This window comes from Sturnira hondurensis, unplaced genomic scaffold (genome assembly GCF_014824575.4).
Source record: "Sturnira hondurensis isolate 20B ecotype Veracruz unplaced genomic scaffold, ASM1482457v3 Scaffold0009935, whole genome shotgun sequence".
In the NCBI taxonomy this organism is placed as follows: Eukaryota; Metazoa; Chordata; class Mammalia; order Chiroptera; family Phyllostomidae; genus Sturnira; species Sturnira hondurensis.
Window position 1 is genome coordinate 2,713,668 of NW_028082566.1, and position 22,350 is coordinate 2,736,017.

At 36.7% G+C, this 22,350-nt stretch overlaps 1 non-coding gene across 1 annotated transcript; it reads left to right on the plus strand.

The window, feature by feature from the left end:
* The first annotated feature begins 13,196 nt into the window (after positions 1 to 13,196).
* On the plus strand, positions 13,197 to 13,303 carry LOC118995229 (U6 spliceosomal RNA). The gene has a single exon (XR_005068232.1). It is a non-coding gene; the product is annotated as a U6 spliceosomal RNA (small nuclear RNA).
* The last annotated feature ends 9,047 nt before the right edge of the window (positions 13,304 to 22,350 follow it).

Consider the following 22,350-nt stretch of genomic DNA (forward strand, 5'->3'; position numbering starts at 1 on the left):
TTTTGCAGCTCTTTATATAGACTGGATATTAAGACTTTTAAATGTGTGACAGATGTTGTTCACTTTATGTTACCTGTATTTTGATAAATAGGGGTCTTATTTTTTAATGCAATTGCATTTCTCAATCTTTTCTTTATGATTTTTGCAAATTTTCCTTCTTGTTTGAGAAATCTTTGCACGGCAATCTCACAGCTATTGTTCGAAATGGTCTTTTAAATGTATAAAAGTATTATACATTTCCCTAATCAAACCTGTAATTCATTATCGGATATGTGGCAATGGGCTTCCAAGACAGCCCCCAATTATCCCTGCTCCCCTTATTCATACTCTTGTGCTTATCCTCCTCACATCAAATGAGGCTTACGTGCGTACTAAACAAGATATGCAGAAATTGTGGCGTCTCACCTTGAGCCTACGTAATACAAGTCATTGCAGTTCTCTTGCTCTCTTTGTACTGCCAGCTGTGGGAGAAGGCTGTGGCCTTGCTGCGAGGCCCCGCAAGAAGCCTTGTGGAGGGGTCCGTGGAGCTGGGGGCTAAATGCTGTAGCCCAGAGTCCGTGGGGAGCTGGTTGCCAACAACCACAGGGATGGGTCATCCCAGAAGCGGATCCTTCCAGCCCAGTCTCCCTGGGAGAAAACTGAAGCATGTGACTAACTGTACCCTCAGGAGAAGAGACTCTGAGACAGAACCACCAGAAAGGCTGTTCCTGAGTTTCTGACCTGAGGAAACTGTGTGAAATAAATATTTTTATTGTTTGGAGCCCTAAATAATGGGAGTAATTTGTTGCACAGCAACAGATAATTAATCTATTATACATGTAAGGCAGCATTTCAGTTCTAATATTTTTCATTTGCATAATCAGTTATTCCAGCATAATCCATTTAAATGTCTTTTTTAAATTTAGTTATTGTTCAAGTACAGTTTTCTGTCTTTAAGAGCCCTGAAACGCCAATCCAAAAGAACCTATGCACCCCAATGTTCACAGCAGCACAATTTACAGTAGCCAAGAACTGGAAGCAACCTAGGTGCCCGTCAGTAAATGAATGGATCAAGAAACTATGGTACATTTACCCAATGGAATTCTATGCAGCAAAAAGAAAGAAGGAGCCCCTACCCTTTGCAACGGCATGGATGGAACTGGAAAGCATTATTTTAATGTCTTTTTAAATCTAATTCTAGACTCCTTATTCTATGTAATTAGTCAATTTGTTTATCCTTTAGTTATTTTTTATTAACTACTATAGCTTTATATATTTTTCTGTATTTGGAAGCTAGCTATGTTCACCACTATACCACCAACACATGCTATATGTATTTTTTAATTTGGTAAGGCATATTTCAAGCCTTCAATATTCTTCAGTAGTGTCTTATATTTTTTAACCCTGTGGTCATACATATTCATATATAAATATATGAATATATATTTATATTCAGAAATATTTTATTTTCTACAAGAAAACCTATTGGGTATTTTAGTATTTTGACATATCACATATCATAGCCTGTGACTCCCTGGTAAATTGCTGCATTTATTTGGACTTATCTTTCAACAAGTTTTATTGTTTTCATTGCAAGGATCATACACACCTTTTATTAGCTTTATTCCTAGGTATTTCATTTTAATACACCAGCATGGAGTATTATAAAATGAAACTTTAAGGAAGATAACATTTAAAATGGCATAAAATATAACAAATTGCTGAAGGCAGAAACTGGCACATAGTAAGCTCTCAATAGATATTTTAAAGGAGATTTATGAAGGAATACATAAATTGATTAATGAGCAAATAAATAGATGGACAAACACCTGCCATTTATTTTTTAAGTGACCAATGTGCCTATATCTGTAACTTTTTTATTTGATACCATTCTACTTTGGTACTCAATATTTTCAAAGGGATTTTCCCACACAATAAGCCCTCATATTTCCAGTTCTTACCTTAGTATGCCACTGATAGAGTAATGAAGAATTTAAAAGAATAGCTTCAAAGGGGTATAAGATGGCATTTTATATCAATATCTCTTTTCCTTTTCCAGGACTTTTTTCTTCTTCTTTATAACCTTTGGTATGTTTAATTGAACTCTCCTGCTAAGTATATTCAATTCAGTTTATTGTTCTTCTTTGAGACTGTCACAAACCTTTTCATGTTTAAGAATAATGCAGAGTTATCCTCCTTCTATAGTTTATTTTATTCTTTTCTTCTGTTTGTTGTAAAGATTCGCCTCTTAGTCAATGGAAAATACAACCCACAGAAAGTTCCAAGAATTAGATCAGGACCCCGCCATCACTATCATTATCGGTAGCCCCGCTGTGCATAGACCTTCTCCATATTTCCAAGTGTGCAACTCTAGGCCTGTCCTTCCCTTAAAATAGTCTCTTAAGAACCTTAGCAATTTAGTACCATCTTTTTTCTAGCTCTTAAGAAGGAACTGCATGCTGGGACTGGGCCAACAATACGTGTTCCTCTCAGTGGATGAGCACACTTCCCTGAGCTCTGAGATCACTCAAGCAGCTGTTTGTCGTGTCACTGCCGGGACAAGCATTGGGAGTCACAAAGATAAAGTCAAGTCCACGGTTTGGAAATTTCTCCACCATAGCCAACCATTTTTTCAAGTAGGTATTCAGTTATTTTGATGTCCTTCTAAAGACCTTCCTAAATTTCATCTTAAACACAATTTTGAGATTTATAGTACAATTCCTGGAACTATCTCCTGGATGGGTTTGGATGAAAACCAGGGAGTAGATATGGATCTTTATTTTGGCTTTTAGTGGCTCCTTCACGTAGGAACTTACAGGGACCTCATGATCTAGCCACAGCTGAGCTCTTGTCATTTCCTATCCACAAATCTCCTCCAACTGTGAGACCCCATGGTTTTTGTTTGGCTTGGTTTGGTTTTTCTTTTTTTTTTTTTTATCGTGCCAAGAACACTTAACGTGAAGTCTATCCTCTGAAAAAATTTTAAATGTACAATAGAGTATTATTAACTATAGGCACAATGTTGTACAGAAAATCTCTAGGGCTTAGTCATCTTAGTCACCTTTTTACCCTCTAGTTCTTTGTATCTGATTATTTTGGACACCTCATGTAAGTGGGACCATGCAGTACTCGTCTTTCTGAAAGTGTATGTTTTAATTTACTAACTCTTTGAAAAATAGCAATAATAAACCATAACCTGGTAACATCTTTGTGAATAATAACTATATCTTCAAATTAGTTAGAAGTGGCATAGTTTTACATGTAGCCACCAATGTCTTTAAAATGTTTAAACTATTGGGACATACAAAGTTAACGATGGCCATTACACTTTTTCCAAATTGTAACTTTTCCTTCAAGTTTCAAATTTTATCATGGGCAACAAATACTATCCATTGTTTTCCTTGAAGTAGCAAATTCACTTTGTTCATTGTTGAGGAAATATTTGCAAATATACAAGTCTGAATACATAATTTTTCAGTGTTCTTTTAAATATGTTGTCTTCAGTAAAAAAAACAAAAAAAAAACAATGGCCACTTCCACTTGCAACTCACTAGTACAAATGCTTTTCTTCAAGACAACAATAATAATTTTATTAACAACAGAAAAGTTTTATGTGTACTTCCTATTTCTTCATGAGACATGTTCTTAAGTGTTGAGAGTTAATAACGTTAATAATTTCTACTAGTTCTTCAAGGACGTACTTAGTGAAATAGGCTTTTACGGGTGAGTCTGTGGTTGTGGAGACTTTAGTGGCTATTGGCAGATATGGTGCCCCTCTGTGGATTTGTGCTAAGGTGTCTGCAGCGTCAGTCCTTATGGCTTCAACACCAGCAGTGCATATGTCAGTACAGGGACAAAGGCAAATAACATCTTAGTTATCACTAAAATCGTTTTGACTTCATGGATCCCTGAAAGGTTCTTTGGATCCCCTTGGGGTCCCCCCAGACTATACACTGAGAACTTTATAAGGCCATTGTCTCAGCCTCCTACCTGCTGTTTTCCAGTCTGATCTCCCCATAACACTCAAAATCAGATCATGTTACGATTCTACACAAAACTGCACAGACTCCTTATCTCATGCAGAGCAGGGTGGAATCTCCTGATCCTTCTGACCTCAATTCCTACCACTTTCTCAACTGCTCATCTTCCTCAAATCTAATGCTGTCTCATTGTCCTTGAACACTTCTGCTCAGTGGGTCTTCATACTCTCTATTCTTTCTGCACAGGGCATTTTTTTTTTCATTCACAAACTTTTCATGGTTCATTTTTTTTCTTTCCTTTTAGGTTAGTGTTTAAATATGACCTTATGCAAAGGCCTCCCCTGACCACAGTCTACAGCTGCACCTCTGTCATTCTTTAAACTCTAGACTGCTTCACTGGGCTTTTCGACACTTATTAGTTTATTGTCTGACTCCCCCACATAGAATGTCAGCTCCATGACTGGGAAACACCCTCCTACATCAGTGTATGTCAATTAGATGCATGACTTATATGAAAGGCAGCTAGGCAGTCTGCCAAGTTACTGTGCTGACCACTCAAATTTCTAGTGATCGTGACTATGGAGATGGCCACAAAACATGTAACTTTATAACAATCCATGTGGAATGGAATCAACTAAGTTTTTTACTTAATTACATCAATAGGTAAGAATGAATTGTACTTTATACCCAGCAACGATCAATCTCAAAATGAAATTAAAACAATTCCATTTATAGTAGGATCAAAGAGAACAAAATGCTTAGAAATAAGATTAGTAAAAGAAATGAGACTTGTATGAACCAAAACTACAAAACACAAGTGAGTGAAAGGACACTCCACATTCATAGTTAAGAATATTTAATATTGTTAACACAGCAGTGCTAATTCTCAAACTGATCTACAGATTTAATCCAATTCCTCTCAAAACCCCATCTGCCTTTTTTGCAGAAATTGACAACCTGATTCTAAAATTTGTATAAAAATTCAAGGGATTCAGAAAAGCCAATATACCCTTGAGGAAAAAGGTTTTTTTTCCCCCAACAAAAGATACCAGGACAGTTATATATTCATATACAAAAGAATTAAATTTCATGCCTTCCTCACAATATACACACACACAAAATTAAACGGATCATAAGCTTACATTTATAAACTGAAACTATAAAACTCTTAGAAGAAAAAATAGGAGTAAATCTTTATAACCTTGGGTTAGGCAAAGTCTCCTTAGATATCATACCACAAGCACAAATGACTAAAGAAAAAATGGATAAATTGAACTTCACCAAAATTAAGTGTTTTGTATTTTAAAGGATACTATTAAAAAGTAAAAAGACAAAAATATTTCCAAATCATATATCTGATAAGAAACTGGTATCCATATATAAACAACTATTACAATTCAATATAAGACAAATAACCCAATTAAAAATTTCAAAAGAATATAGAAAAAAAACTTTTCCTAAAAAAATTGGCGAATTTTCAATAAACTCATTAAAAGGTGCTCAAAATCATTAGCCATTCATGATAAATAAATTGAAATCATGACGAGGTATTACCTCCAGCTACCTAGAATGGCTGAAACAAGACAACAGAACAAACATCAGTGAGAATGCAGAGGAACTGGACCCTCACACATTGCCAGCAGGAATGCAAAATGACGCGGCCGCTTTGGAAAACACTCTGGAGATTCCTCAAAAGGTTAAACATAGAGTTACCAGCAAGTTCACTCCTAAAATGAAAATCTCCCAAATGTAAACATGTATCCATGCAAAAACTTGACCGTTAGTATTCACAACAGCATTATTCATAATAGCCAAAGTAGAAACAACCCAAATGTCCATCAACAGATGAATGGATAAATGAAATGTGGCATATCTGTAAGTGGAATATTATTTGACAATAAAAGGGAATTAAGTATCAGTACATACCACACAGAATAACCTAAAAACATCATGCTAAGTGAAATATACCAGTCTGACCACGTATTATATCACCCCATTTGCACACAATATTCAGAACAGGTCTATAAAGACTATAGATCTGTAGTCCTTATAGCAGCTCAGTGGTTACCCATGGCAAAAGTTGGGGCTTGGGAGACACAGAAAGCGACAGCTAATATTTGTGGTTATGTAGTTTTTTTAGGGTTGTTACAGAAGCCCAAATGGACTAAGACAACTTCATATCTCAAATATCTGGTTTGCAAACCCTAAGTGCGTCCAACGTGTAGTCTCACCATCCATATTACTGTCCAAGATAACAAGGGGAGAAAGCTTTCAAGGAAAGGAATCAAGTGAGGCTCTTGGTTAACTTCTGTGCTGCTTCTCATAGCCTTTCTGATTAACTTGTGGAAAAATATGTTCTTTTTAAGTTATAGTCCTCATGACCTTACAAGACTTTTTTGGCATATTTTAAATATATATTCTCGTAAAGAATACCAACAGAGAGTAGTAAAGATGTAGTACATGAGTAGGAACACGTATTCTTTTCTAACCTTCTTCTAAGTACTGTTCAACAATCAAATACCCTCTCATTGCAACATCAAAGTATTTAGTTCACTATATTTCATTTTCACAGTAAAGAAATTATCCAGCCTAAAGACTATTGAGTTGTATAGCAAATGACTTTTTATTCTCGCAAAATATGCATAACAAATTTACTGTTTTTAAGGTTACAGTTCCCTGGAATTCAGCACATTCACATCATTGTGTGACCATCATAGCAAATTACTTTTATATAAATAATTTAATCAGAAACTCAAGCATATAATTAAATCTACATGTACCCTCACTCATTAAACTACAATCATAGTTCTAATAAAGAACACTGTCACAAGATGTAGATAAACAAGCAATCCTACTGACAAATTCACATTTTATGAAACTGTATTTAAAATTGATTTACAATTGTAATTTCCTTCTACAGCCCAAAGATTTTCATCCAGATTTCATAATTGAAAATAAATTCAATTTCACTGATACATCATGAGATAGATTGCATGTTAAGTTTATCAAGTGTCAGGCTCGTTATTCTATTTTTTATTTGAAAAACAAACTTTTCCATAAGGCATGGACAGATGTTTGTAAGATAATAGCAGCTGTAGCAGAGAATACATTTTCATTAAGGAAAAATGAAAGTGTTTTCCTTTCAGTGGTAAAATTATTAATAGTTCTTTGGAAGTGTTTGACAAAGTCGTTACAGGACATTTAAACAAAAAACATCTATAACCAATAACCCTTGTACTGTGTTTCTTATTGTAGTACCAGCTGCTACCGTTTCTTCTCTCTTGACAAGACGTCAAACTCAAGGCTGTGCTCACCTGACCATATCAGACAGGTCGAAACATAGCCACTGACGTGACTAAGAGAGTTACCCAATTAAGCCAGAATTTCCTGTTTTTCCTCTCCTTTCACATGCTTCCATTTTATGCCTGGGTCTTTTATCCGTGCCCTCGTGGTCCTCAGGAGCTTGCTATCAATCACTTCCTTCTGTGCCATTACCTTCAAAATTCCGAGGTCTTTCCACTCAGCCTTTTCACACTTTGAGAGGAAAAAAATCAAACATCAAAATCCCTTTTCTTACATCTCATAATCCCACCTAGGTAGTGTTTCAGATTTCCACTTTATTTCATAGCCATTTTTTTACAGAGAAATTGACCTTCCAGTTCTCCTTTCTCACAATAATTCATGCCTCGAACTACCAGAATGTTGCTTTTACTGAAATTGCCCATGCCGAGATAACTCAGGTCAATGGATATGTTTCTTTTCTTACATGACTTCTCTCTGCCTCTGATGGGTTTACGGTTCCTCACTCTCGAAACTCTCTTGCATTGGCCCATGTAACACTGCTCCGCTCAGTTCTCCACATTCCTCGCTCCTTTGCAGTTTCTCTTGCAGAGTCTTCTTTCTCCGTCTTTTTAAGTGTTGATGTTGCCTGTGTATCCAACTCCTTACTAAACATCTATAATTGGACAGTGCATCTCAAACGCCATTACAAAATACAATTCTTTGTTTTCTCCCCAACCTTCCCCCCCGTACAATATTCTCTATCTCAGTGAAAGTCGCCATTGTTTACCCACTTCTTTGAGTCCTAGCACCACCGATGACCTCTCTTCCCTGCCCTCCCACCTCGACTCACTTGCCACATCCTCCCGCACCCCATGGATGACCAGTCTCTCTCACCACTCTGTGCTTCACGTCCAGAACTGGTTCACTGCAATAGCCTGTGTCACTCAATTTGTATTCTCCACACTGCAGCAGATTCATTGTCCTAGTCCAAAATATCACCTTACTCCTTTACCTAAAAATCCATTGATGCCGCTAAGTAATACAACAACATTTAAATGTGCCTAAAGACCCCAACACCACCTGCTTTCCACTTTTATATCCTCCACTCTTATTGTTCCCAAGAATCACTCTGCATTCCAGCCAAGTAAAACTTAGTAGATTACCCCCGGTGTACAATGCAGTTTTCCTTTCCTTAGAATACTCTTCTTACTTTTCCCTCACCTGTTAAAAATAACCTGGCGTATCACTAACCCCATGAAATAATCTTTGATATTATCTCACCCACATCCCCCAACGTAAACTCAGGCCTTAGATGCTCCTCATTTGTTCACCTAAACCTGCCTCTACACACCCCTTCCTACACCTACACCTGCCTCTGTATACCCCTACATGAAGCATCTTGGTGCCCATCATTCTGTTCAGAGTGACACTTGAAGTTTTGCATTTATTGTTCCTACCTTAGGGTTTCTTTTGCCCTTAATCCCCTTATACATTAGTTTTAAATTCTTGATTTGTGTGAACATTCATATGACACCTCAAATTATTATGGCATGAGAGATGACAAAAATAACGGACTACCACTCTTTGTAGAAGTACACTTTCAGATAGATATCATAAAGTCAGTCTTTCCTCCAGGTAAACAGGAAATGAGTTTGCCTTTGCCTCAACGCATGAGAGATTGCAAAGAACTCAAGTCAGAAATCAGAAAGTCAGCACCAAGGAAGCAGAGATAGAAATCATTCCCAGAATAATCAGCAATTCACAATTTGCTGTGCAAATGTTTTACAGGATGTATAATTATATTTTAAGGTACATATTTAAAATGAACCTTGAGGAAACAACCCGTCAGCTCCAGTACTATGGATCATTCTAACAAATGATCTGACTTCTTTAGTAAATAAATAGAAGGAAGGAAAGAAGGAAGGAAGGGAGGGAGGGAGGGAGGGAGGGAGGAAGGAAGGAATTCTGAGAGCCCTATGACATCCAGTGACTGGGCACAATAGAAGCCTTCCAGCAGGTACTTCTCACTTCAGAAGTGAGAGGTACCCAAGCACTGGCCAGATGCAATGTGCTATCAGGTTGCATTTGAATGGGTCTTGCTGAAGTCTTTATGGGAACCAGTATTCACAGCTAAGACCATAGTAAGAGAATTAGAAGAGGCACACGAGTTGTTCTAATACAAATCCTTCTCTGTGCCTACCACACTCATAGTACCTGGTTCCAAGGCCATCACAGGCATTAGTTATTCCCCAGTTCCAACTTAGGCTTCTCTCACCCTAGACCCATGCCTTCACTGGTATCTTTGCTTGTTTGCTGGGGTGACTCAGACCTTCATCCCCAAGTGGTCTGTGCCCTTGATTTTTTTTTGTGCTGGTCAGGCTGTGGATGAGACATTTTTCCCTCCACAATTTTCACTGGTCATGGCAGCACCAAGAGACACCCAGTGAACCACTTCTAAGCACCCTGAAGGTCCCACATATATGTCACCCTGCCTTCATTTCACACCAGGAACTCTTAACTTCTCAATGTAAAAATCAATAATATTACTACCACACAAAATGTCTTTTTTGCCTATTATTAGATTTTGAGACTTTCAGTGTTCAAACATAACAGTGTACAGGTTACCACCAATGAGGTACGTAGAATGTAGCATTTGATGTGGTAACAGAACAATGAAGAAGGTCGCAGTCTAATGAGTATAACATACAACAGCTGGTGTCATGCTTTACTTTTCTAAACTTGACCACAAACCATCAATCACCCTCAAATACAAAAAGAAAGGGTGGGGGTAAAAGGTGACTAAATGATAATGGAAAAAATGCAGTAAATTTTTTTAAAAAGACAAATCCAAACAAAAACAGATGAACATGCCTCGGGAAAAGGCTATATTAAATTAAATTTTCTTCCCATAAATCATTAAAAATAATTCCTATATATTTTTCTTTCTATTTATATAATGTATACCTTTCCTTATTCAATATGGATTTAAAGGAGATGTATTAAATTAATAATTTTAGCAAGTATGGACAGAAGCCTAAGAAAATTTACTTAAGAGCGGAATGTTATCTATCTTATTAGTTATGCCTATTTTAGATGGATTTGCTGGTATGATAATAATAAAAATGCCTCCACATATTTTGGACATCTGAAGTGACAAACTCTTGCATGAATTGACCTTAGCCTGCACAGTAATTCTGCAAGGTAGGAAACTGGGGGTTTAGGAAACAACTTATCCAAGCCACAGTCCCTTTTCCATTTTAGTCACATTGCTTTCAAACTGTCATCTGAAGGAGTAAAATAAATCACCCAATTTAAAGTTTTAAATATTTTGGGAATGTGTGTCAATATGGGCTCTTTGGATTGTCATTTTGTGATTCCAAATTAAGAACAGAGGTGTAGTAAAGAAGAGAGAGGCGATTTATAAACCGTTGCTTTCAAACAACTGGCTGTTTTGTTTTACTCCATCATTGTCTGTGGTGTCTCAGGTCCATATATCATTTTTTGTGGGTTGTGAATCAAGGTGCCCCAGGCTACCGTAGCCATAGAGCTGTTATTGGACTCGTTCAAATAGTCAAGTTTTCCCTCCAGAGATTTTGACCTGTGAGTGAAGGGACACACGTGGAAAACAGACGGAGCATACCTATTCCAGGGGGCAGAATTCTTACAACACAATCAAGCAGTTCAGGCAGCTCAGCCTTTGAAATCTGTAATTTCTGTGGGCAGCTCTTTAGTCTTCCTAGAGATTCTGTAAGGATATCATGGTCTCTTTCCAATAAGCTTTTATTTCTCACATTAAGCAGAGTCAGTTTCTGTTGCTAGCAATCAAAGAACCCTAAATTCTGCATAACGCAACCGAGAGTGACCTTTCCTTTCTATAAATGCCTATGGCACTGAGAGTGCACACCACACAGTTCAGCATCGTTGTCCTCTAATTCCCTCTGAGCAATGTTGCCTCCCTATTTGAATGTAAACTACTTGGGCGTTTCTATTATTATCCTATGGGGTTTTCTCATGTGACCTAGCATGAGGCTAAGTACTACATTGATGGAGAGACTTGAAAAACATAGTAAGATGGATTGCAGTGGTAAGGGGTGGGCTTCTGGGTAAACGAGGCATAAAAAACGAAGATCAGGGACTGCCAAAGCCTTCTCCGTATATCCCGCCTCAAGCCACTCCTGACTATTGTAAACACGCACCTGTCCGCTGGACAACCTTCACACTAACAATAAGTACAGAAAAAGCAATCACACTGATCATGTCGGCCTGTGTTTATGCAGACCCACTCTCAACTCCATGGGGAGAAGAGCTGGGATCACTGGATCCCCATGGAATAATGACTAAGTCGTGAATACGTTATTTTTGCACAAATATATGAAACCTTGCTGGAGTGATATTCTCATCTGTCATCAGCATTAATGATTGTTGACAATATTCAGGAAATTGTCAGGACCGATATAGAATCTCTTATCAGACAATGTACATGTATTACAGTAGTTTCCCCTTTATTGTTTTTGTTTTCCACAGTTTCAGTCATCGGCAGTCAACCGTAGTCCGAAAATATTAAATTGAGAATTCTGGAAATAAACAGTACTTAAGTTTTAAATGGTGTACCATTCTGAATAGCACGATGAAACCTCTCGATGTCCCTCCAGGGTGTGAATCGTCACCCCTCAGGGAGTCCAGCTTCTCCACCCGGCAGACACTCCCTGCCCCCCGTCAGTCATCTTGCAGACGGAAGGGCTGTTGCAGTATCACAGTGCTTGCATTCCAGTGACTTTTATTTTACTTAATAATGGCCCCCAACGTGCAAGAGTAGAGATGCTGGTGATTCAGAGATGCCAATGAGAAGCTGCAAATGGCTTCCTTCAAGCGAAAAGGTGAAAGCTCTGAAACTAGTAAGGAGAGAAAAAAATCGTAGCTGAGATAAAAGGTGAGGACTAATCTTCTATCCATGAAATTATGAAGAAGGAAAAGGAATTCATGCTAGTTTTGCTGTCACACCTCAAACTACAAAAGTTAGGCTACAGTGCATGGCAAGTGCTTAGTTAACATGGAGAAGCATTACATCTATGGGCGGAAGACATGAACAGAAAATGCGTTCCACCTGATGGCACCAGGTTGCGGCAGGAAGCATTGAGCCTGTATGAAGACCTGGGCAAGGGGTTCCCCGAAATGAGTGACAGCGAGCCACCTACTGCAACTAGGGTGTGGTTACACAGTCCAGGAATAGGTTTTGACTGAAAAATGTAACAATTACTGGAGAGTCTGTGTCTGCTGGTCGATCAGCTGCTGCTGCATTCCTGGCAGAGTTGAAGGAGTTGATCAGAACTTGGTGTTCTCAGCAGTCTCAGGCCCATGGGGGTCCTGCAGTGCACCCACGAGGGTGGAAATGCCACTGTATTTTGAGTATTTTTTAATTGCAGCAGGATCTATTTTCCTCAGCTTGCAGAACACAGACAATTTAATTCACAAAAAATCTCAATAAGAAAGTATAATTATTTTGTATATTAAATCATTAAAGTGCTTATTTTGCTGGTGAAGTCACTCAGAGGTACAAATTTAGAGCATTTGTTTGCTCACAAGGGATGGCTGTTCTTACCTAAAAATTGAGAAAACAAAAGGAAAGAAAAACCCTTTAGAAAAAGTGCTTATATTTTTAGAAAGTAGTAACTCTTCCAGTTGAAGAGCGTAATTAATGTCTACTATTTCCTCTATGCTTTTATCCGTATAAATGCATGCCTTTTAGCGATTACAAAAGGTAACTCTGTCTCAGAATGGTCTCATTCACCTGGAGATGAATTGAACATCACCTCACCATGTCTACCCACCCTGCTTTTCTTAATTCTTATAATTTTCTGTGAAACTTTTCTTAAAGACGTATTATTGTGGTAACATATAGAAGGGATAACTAAACAAAACTTATCTTTGAAATTTGTTCATGAGGAACGTTTTCTGGTGGTCATTTCAGCAACACAGACACTAAAACTGGAACGATACAGAGAAGGTTAGCATGGCCCCTGTGCAAAGATGACACGCAAATTCATCCCATATTAAAGTAAATAAGTGAATGAATGAATAAATAAAACATTTTCTGATACTAGCAATTGTCTGTAAAGTCATTTATTCTGAAGGATATTACAAACTCTATAAAACTACATACAATTATTTGAGGAGTTAATACAGGAAGTATGTAAAGGAATACAAAAAATAAAATACGAATACAAGAAATAGGAACAGCTAAGTCTCATCCAAAAGAACTTTAAAAAAATAGAGAAAATCAAGAATATCATAAATCCAAGATGCTGGAAGATCCCCCTTAGAGTAGAAAAATTAAATGGTACAAGATTGCTTTTATTTCTTTATGCATCTGACCACATTTCTTGATTCAACAGAAAATATCATTTATATAGCAATATTGTATTTGCTGCTTACTGGTTTGGGGACTGAATCTACAAAGGATAAGAAACATAACCTAGTGACTGTCATAAACTTTAACTATCAATATAATAACATTAACACAACTCTTAAAACTAGAAAATAGATGGGTGAAAGAGAAATTGGTATGTTGGTAGGTACCCGAAATGTCTCATGTTTCTGAAGTGGCAATCAATAGATGCTGTCTGATGCTGTTGGTAAGTCTAAAAATGGCAAACAAAGGCAGATTAACCCCAAAATAATAAAGTTTAGACTTTGGAAATATTCACTGACAAGGGGCTCCTGACAAGCAGTGGGAAGAACCCTAGCAGTTTTGAATTTGAAATTTGCATTCTTTTTCTTAAAGTTTTTCTTCCCCTCAGATGTGTACATTTTAAGCCTTGCATAACCTGGATCCATTCCTAGGTCACTGCCTCAGGACAGATGCGACCTGGAGGACCCTGAAGCTGCACGGTTAATTCAGCCTTGACGGTAACCAGCAAAACAACCAACAGTAGCAATGCTTGCCATACTTTGCTCCTGGGCACAGCCCTGGGAAAACTGGGAGAAATAGGGAGAAAGGAAGAGAGACAACGGGACTTTTCATTTCAGAGCCACTGGTGTCATTCTAGGTACTAACCCGTAGACGTGTTTTTTAAAACAACAGTTAATTTACAATGCATTGATATTAATCAACATGAACTTTTTGGGGTGTACTAAAGCTATATGTTGAAGGCAAAAGGTAGGGCTGCAATGTATGTGTATATTTTATACATTTGTTTTGCAGACTGGTGACAATCTTTCTTTTCTCCTCACACATGTTTATTCTGGATTTCTATGGACTTACTCAAGTCCATAGAGATTTTATGTATGAAAGCAGCAGTGCATAAGATAAAAGGAAATACAAAACATTTGGCATTGTATTCTTGTCCTCAGGAAAAACAGTTGCAGAAAGCATTAATGATGGTCTTTTCTCATCCAATACCTAGTGCGATTGATGGACCCTTACAAATATGAGTATTTTCAACCAATGAATGCATATATAAGACGGCTGTTCCACCCATGTTTGTCTCTCTAAAATCAATAAATTAAGAAAACATTTTAAAATATAGGAGTATTTTCTTCCTATTAAGAGTTTTCTCATGAATGAAATATTCTTCTTTCCCAAGATACCTTACAAAAGAAATTCATTATTTTCATCATAGAATCTCTGTAGCAACACAACAACAGAATTTTACTCTTTGTAAGTAGCTAGTAATATTGCTTGGGGCAGATATATTGAGAGCTTGCAACAGAGTAAGAAAAACTGGTTTATGGAGGTATTCCAAAGGCTCACTCATGCAATACCTCGCTGAAATGAAGGCCTGCTTCTCTCGGATAACTAGACCACTTTCACATGCCAGGAGGGAGTGCAGCTGCCAGCAGACTAGCTCCAAGGTAACATGCAGATCAGCATATATGTCATTTCTCTGAACTTCAGCTCGGTCATGTATTCTCAGTATCAGGTTAGACAACCAGGGGCAAAGGCTGTGTTTAAACATGTTCAAGCTGGAAAACATTATTGGGTCACTGAACTACTTAAACAAGAAAGGACAGCCTTGGTGAATGAAGGGAAGGATGAAGGAGGATTATGTGCTGATTTCCTCTCAGCCTTGACCTGAGAGCAGAGTGACCGGAGGACCCCAGCAGGTAACTGGGGACACAAAACCGGTTTCCTTTTGCCTGCCTCCTGGACAGCTTTGCAAAGCATGGCAGAGTATAAAAAGAAGACCTATTTTAATTAAATAACGCAAATACCTGTTTTTTATTACTTTTTGGAGTTAGGGATGATTAATACCCATTTCTGTGAGTGTGTATGTTTTTTTAATAACTTACTTTCAAGTTTTGCTAAGAAAGCCTACAAGGACATTTATAATACCAAACTATAAACTCTGTAAAGTATTGTGAAAAGGTAGGCCATTTTAAATGAAGAAAAAAAATTTTAAATGGAAGCATTACATTGTTAAACACTGCATAATGAGTGATAAATTATAAAGAATTTAATGATAAAATGAAAGTGGGAACTCAACAATCTCCAAAATCTACTCAATTCTATACTTCTTTGAATAACAAGAAAAGACTACATGAGAAAATTCAGAGGCAAAATATAGCAGTGATTTTTTAAAAATTCTAAACTACTCTTGAAAATTTCTTACCTGTAATGGCATGGTAAGCTACAGTTGGCATGAGAGCTAATTGGTGAAAACAATGGTGTGTTTCCAAGAATGAGCGAAAAATATATGCCTTAGGGAAGTAATGGAACAGGAGAAAAATAGAAGAATATATAGGCAAAAATACCACTGGGTGAAAAGTGTATCAGAGGAATTATTTTAGAAGCAGGCATTTAAAAGCCTTAGAGATGGCAACAAAATTAATAGTGAAAATAAAAATTAAATCCGCTATTTTGAACTAGAAAAAATGAATAATTATAATCACTATATAATAACAAAGTGCCAGCAAGAGCAGAATGTCATGTGAAGATATTAAAGACTAAATAAAATTTTGCCATCCTATTCTAGAACTCAAAAGATTAAGGGAAGGAGTAACAACACATCAAGAAGGATTAACAAAAATTTATTTAAAGTTTACTAGTGGATGGCACTCATTCTATGAGACTCCATGGATTTCATCCTCACTATTTCTCCATAATCGACTCATTCCCACTCACCTTCCCAGGGACACACTTGCACTCTGGTCACATGACCTTCCCTCAGGTATTTGGACACGACAAACTCTACCCAGCTTCAGGTCCCCTGATGAATGAATCGTCTTCCTTCTTCTCTGTCGGACTAGCTCTTCCTCATAGTTTAGTCTTAGCTTGAAATATCATCTTGGATCTTCATGGCCCCTGTGTTAAAAAGCCCTAAGCATCCCAGTGCCACCCCACAGCTACTGACTGCCACTATTTTGTGTCTCAGCTATCCTTATACTTGTTTTCTGTAGAACACACATCAAAGCTTACAATTATTTTATCTTTTAAGACTAGCTATTGGTGTCATTCTAGGTACTAACCCGTAGACGTGTTTTTTAAAACAACAGTTAATTTACAATGCATTGATATTAATCAACATGAACTTTTCTACACAAGTAGAAATGAAGGAAGGGATTGTGTCTGTTTTACTGCTGGAAGTCCAAGCATAGCACTAAGTATATGATAGGCACAAAATAAAGATGAATTACATTCATGAGTTAATTAATGAATGAATTAATAAACAAAATGTAAATAATATTATGTAATATACATAATGCATAAGCAAACATCTGTTCGAAGATTGCCTTTTGCAAACATAGTATGTTTTCTCAATCTCTTTGTGAATTTCTGGTTTCACTCAGACTGTAAGATCACAGTTTGGCTGCCAGTGATCATGGAGAACAATTATCTGGATTTTTTGGTCCCTGTAGGTAGAGGACCCCCCAACAAAATTGAGCAGAGTAGCTCCCTCCAGACATCAGAGGTGGGGGAGTCAGATACTAAGCAGCCAAGAGCCTCCTAAGAAGGATTCACAAGAGCCAAGGGTCGTCATACTGGGATCCCCCGTGTAAAACGGCTGGGAAGAGCTCTACTTAAGAAAAGCACGTGAGTTCATTCAACAGATATTACCACGATCCCTTTGAGTACCTATTGAAAATGTGTTTTGTGCCAAGCTTGCTACCAAGTCCATAGAAGACAAAAAAAAATGAAGAAAAAATCTCTGCTTTCTTGAAACTCAAAGTCTAATAAAAAGAACACATGTGTTTTTATGTGTTTTCTTTTTACATATGTACATGTGTACACATATGAAAGTATATATGTAGCTTTCTGCAATTTTGAGTATGTTCTTGAAAAATCCATGACAGGATAATTATAAGCTAAAAATGTAAGAATGAAGAGACAATAGGGATGTGGGACGAATTTCAGAATGAAAGCAGGAAGGTCTTCTTAAATGGGAGATTTTTCTACCCTTAGATCAGATTTCCAGGGCAAAAGATATCATCCAATGATTTCTTTTGATATTAAAATTTGAAATTCAATTTGTCAAGATTCTTCTTTAAAGTTATGAGTTGAACATATAAACCTATTCTACTTTAAAGTCTAGTAAATTTAGCAGTTTCTGAATAATGTTTGATAGGTCCCATTTAATATTTTAAATTATATTTATAAATATAAAATATCCAATTTCCTCCTTACATCCTTTGATTGTATGACTTAAATAAATTCTACTCATATCTAAAACTTTTTAAATAACAGTATTAAATTAAACTTTTAAATAATTTGATTCCTGAGTTCTCTTAAATGTTTCAGTATATGCACTTACTGAGGGCTTACTTTAAAATCAGAAACATAAATTAATCTCTAAACCAATTTTAAATATATTTAAATGCTTGACATATGTTGCTCTAAAAAGCCTTTTTTTAAATACAAATGCATTCCAAATACACTCAAATTCCATAACATTAAAATGTTAACGGTGTGAATAGAACTGGAGACTATTCTGCTAAGTGAAATAAGCCAGTCAGTGAAAGACAAATGCCATATGATCTCACTTATAAGAGGAATCTAATGAAAAAAAATTAACCAATGAGCAAAACAGAACCGGAGACACGCAACAGACAGACAGCTGTCAGAGGGAGGGGGACTGGTGAAAAGAAGGGGAAGGGATTAGTCAAAGAACATGTATGAATGACCCCTGGACATGGGCAACAGTGTGGGGATCGACTATAGGAAGAGGTGTAGTGGGCTGGGTGGAGGAGGGCAAAGGAGGAACAACTATATTAGAATAACAAGAATAAAAAATATATAGTGATTCTGATTATCTTCAACATTTTTGTACTTAACCCTAAATCTTCTGATAGTTGAGAGATGGTTATTTGATAAGAAACTAATAATATCATCCCAACTGAGTTTTAGCATAACTTCATCATTGGTTGGTTTCACAGACAGAGCTCTGGGCTCTGATGCTGACTGGATTCTCAGGGACTGAGAGGTCAGATTGAGCACTTCAGCCATGCACCATTTATGGACTGGGGTCCATTCCAAGAAGTGCATCCATGGGTGATTTCATCATCACAATAACTTCATAGAGTACCTACACAAACCTAGACGGCATAGTCCACTACACTGCTAGGATTTTATGGCACAGCCTGCTGCTGCTAGGCCACAAGCACGTACAGCATGTTACTGCACAAACCAGAGATTAAGTCAAGCACAAGGGAAAATGATGCAATTAAAAGGCCCATCACTAAACTGTGTACATGAGATGCATGAGGCTGCTGCGGCATAACATGGGCATAGTTTTTATAGTAAACTCTTTCTATCTCTAAATAGAAAGAGTACACTCTAAAATAATGATTAGAAGTATAGTGTAATAAATAGAGGAACTGGTAACATAGTTGTTTCTTATCAAGTATTATGTACTGCACATAATTGTATGCTCTGCACTTTATAGTAGGTTTGGTTGCTCCAGCATCCTCACAAACACGTATGTTGCCATGGCTACAATGTCACTAGGTGATAGGAATTTTTGAGCTCCGTTATTAATATTATGGAACCACCATTCTATACGCAGTTTGTCATTGATCTAAAAGTCTTTATGCGGTGAGTGACTACTTGTACTCCTGTAGCAATGCGATTTACACCTCATGTAAATAACATCCCTGGGGTTCACTTACAGGTATCTGAATCTTCAGCCTATGCACAGAAATCTTACATCCTGGTTATTTATATCACATGATTGGGTTTCATAGTTTTAAAGCACTTATTAAGACATGCATATTATTTTCTGGCTAATTCTGATCTGAAAGAAATCCTGCTTATAAGGCATGTATGTCCATTTCTTAGGATTTGTTACAAGTCATGAATATTATAACAAGAAACCATTCAATTTTAATTAATAGCTTAGTATGCCTGTTCAGATATAACTTCTGAATTAGTCAGGATTTGAGTTAAACTGCTTGATCCAATGATCAGTATTTTTAAAATATTTTAAAATATTTATTGTATATAAAGAATGTCTTTCACATGTAGATAACCAAATGTTCCAGCATCAGTTATTGAAAAGATGGTCCTTTCTCTACTGAGCTGTCTATCACGGTGCTGCAAACCAGTGGTGCATACAGACGCAGCTCTATTTCTGGACTCGAGATGAATACACTGCTCCACTGTCTGTCTTTGCACCATTGCCATGCTATCTTGATTGCTACAGCTTTATAATAAGGCTTGAAATCAGATATTTGATATTCTTTGCATTTCCATATAAACTTAAAGTCAGTTTGTCAGTCTCTTTACAAAAACCTACTGAAATTTTGAATTGAATTGTATTAAATCTATTGGTCAACTTGGGGAGAATTAGCATATTAATGATATTGAATCTTCAAAGCCATGAAAGTATAATAATATATATCTCTATTTATTCAGGTTTTCTTAATTTTTCCCAGCAATTACAGGTCTTTTGACATCTTTTATAAGATTCATTTAGAAGTATTTAATATTTTTTATGCAATTGTTAATTGTTATTCTATTATACTGGGTGATTGTGGCTAGTATGTAAAAATACAATTGATTTTTCTTAATGATAGTATACCTCATAACCTTGCTAAACTCATCAGTTAGTTCTAGTAACTCTCGTAGAGTCCATTGGATTTTTTAGAGACTAATGTCATCTGTGAAGAAAGACAATTTCCAAACTAGATGAATTTTGTTTTATTATTATTTTATTTCTTTGTTTTGCCTTACTGTTTAGCCAGTACTAAGTTGAACAGAAGTGATCAGAATTAACATTCTTACTCTGTCTCTGATTTTAAGAATAAAGCCTTCAGCCCTAGCTGGTGTGGCTCAGTGAATTGAGTGCCAGCCTGTGAACTAAAGGGTCGCTGGTTCAATTCCCAGTCAGGGCATATGCCTGGGTTGAGGGCCAGGACCCCAGCAAAGGGCACTTGAGAGGCAACAACACATTGCTATTTCTCTCCATCTCATTTGACCTCCCTTCCCCTCTCTCTAAAAATTAAAAAAAAATTAGAAATCTTAAAAATAATAATAAAGGCTTCAGCCTTTTATCACTATGATGTTAGTTGTAGATATCCTTTGTTGAGAAAGTTTCCTTTGATTCTTAGCTTGCTGAAGGTTTTTTCTCCTTTTATAAAAAATTTATGTATTTAAAAATGTTTTTCTGCTTCTGTTATGATTATGTAGATTTTTAAAAACAATTTTAATACAGTGAATTATATTGATAATTTTTTTAATGTAACTGACCTTGAATCCCTAAAACTAATTCCACTTAGTCATGACATATTATCCTTTTAGTATATTGTTGAATTTAATATGCTAGAAATTTTGTTCAAAAATCATCACTATGATGATTTTGTCGTTTTCTTGTAGTGCTTTTGGTTTTCTAATTAGGATAACGATGAAGTATTCTTTCTTCTTCAACTTTCTAAAACAGTTTGTAGAATTATATTTCTTTCTGAATTGTTTTATAGATTTCATCAGTAAAACCAGTTCCAGTAGGCTTGGAACTTTCTTCATGAGGTTTTAAACTATAAATAATTTCTTAATAGATATAAGGCTATTCAGGTTATCTATTTGTTTTTGAGTGACATTTGGTAATTTGTCTATTTCAAGAAATGTGTTGATTTCATCATTTTTTGCCATAGAATGTTTTTAATTTTTCTTCATTATTCTCTCAATAGTGATATAACCTCTTTCCTTCTTGATACTGGTAATTTGTGTCTCCTGTCTTTTATTCTTGATCACTCTAGTAAGAGGATTATCAGTTTTATTAATCTTTTTAGAGAAACACCTTTTAGTATCATTGATTTTTCTCTGTTATTTCTATGTCCTCCACTTTATTGATTTCTACTCTGACCTTTATTATTTCATTTATTCTATTTAAAGTTTCATTTGCTCTTCCTTTTTTTTTTGTATCTAACGATAAAAGCTAAGGCATTAGTGCTACGAATTTCTCCAAAAAGTTGCTTTAGTGTGATCTCACTAATTTTGATCTGCAGTGTTTGTATTTTCATCCAGTTAGAAACACATTTCTTAAATTCACTTCGTGTTAGTTCTTTAGCCCATGGTTTACTTAGAAGTGGGCCCTTTAAGAAGCAGTGTTTGGGATCCAGTAGTTCCTTTCATTGACTCAAACCCCACTGGTTTTCACAGTTAGGAGTTATGGGGGCTTATCTACCTGGCCCTGGAATCCCAGGATGGGGAACCTGTTGTGGGGCTGGGACCCCTTGCTCCCAAGATCAGCCTGAGATCCCTCCTGAGATAGGTTTACGTGACATTGATGTAACCTGATAGCCAAGGAGAGTGGACTGGAATGCACATGTGTGAACAATGACAACTTCACTGTACCAGTCAGTGGGGGTGGTAGACACTATTGAGTGAATAGGTGTACTATGTGGCCACGGCATTCAAAATGACTGAGCAATTAGAGCAACGAACCTGCATCACATTTTGCATTAAGCTTGAATATTCCTCTGCGGAAAATATTCCGATGTTTCAGAAAGCCAATTCTATGGGCAACTAGTGATTGGCAGCTTCATTGAAACAATGTGCCTGCTCATGCATCACCGTCTCATGCAGAGTTTTTTTGGTGAAATATCAAATCACCCAGGTGACTCAGCCCCCTCCCGCCCAGATTTGGTGTCCTGAGATGCCTGGCTTTTCCCAAAATTA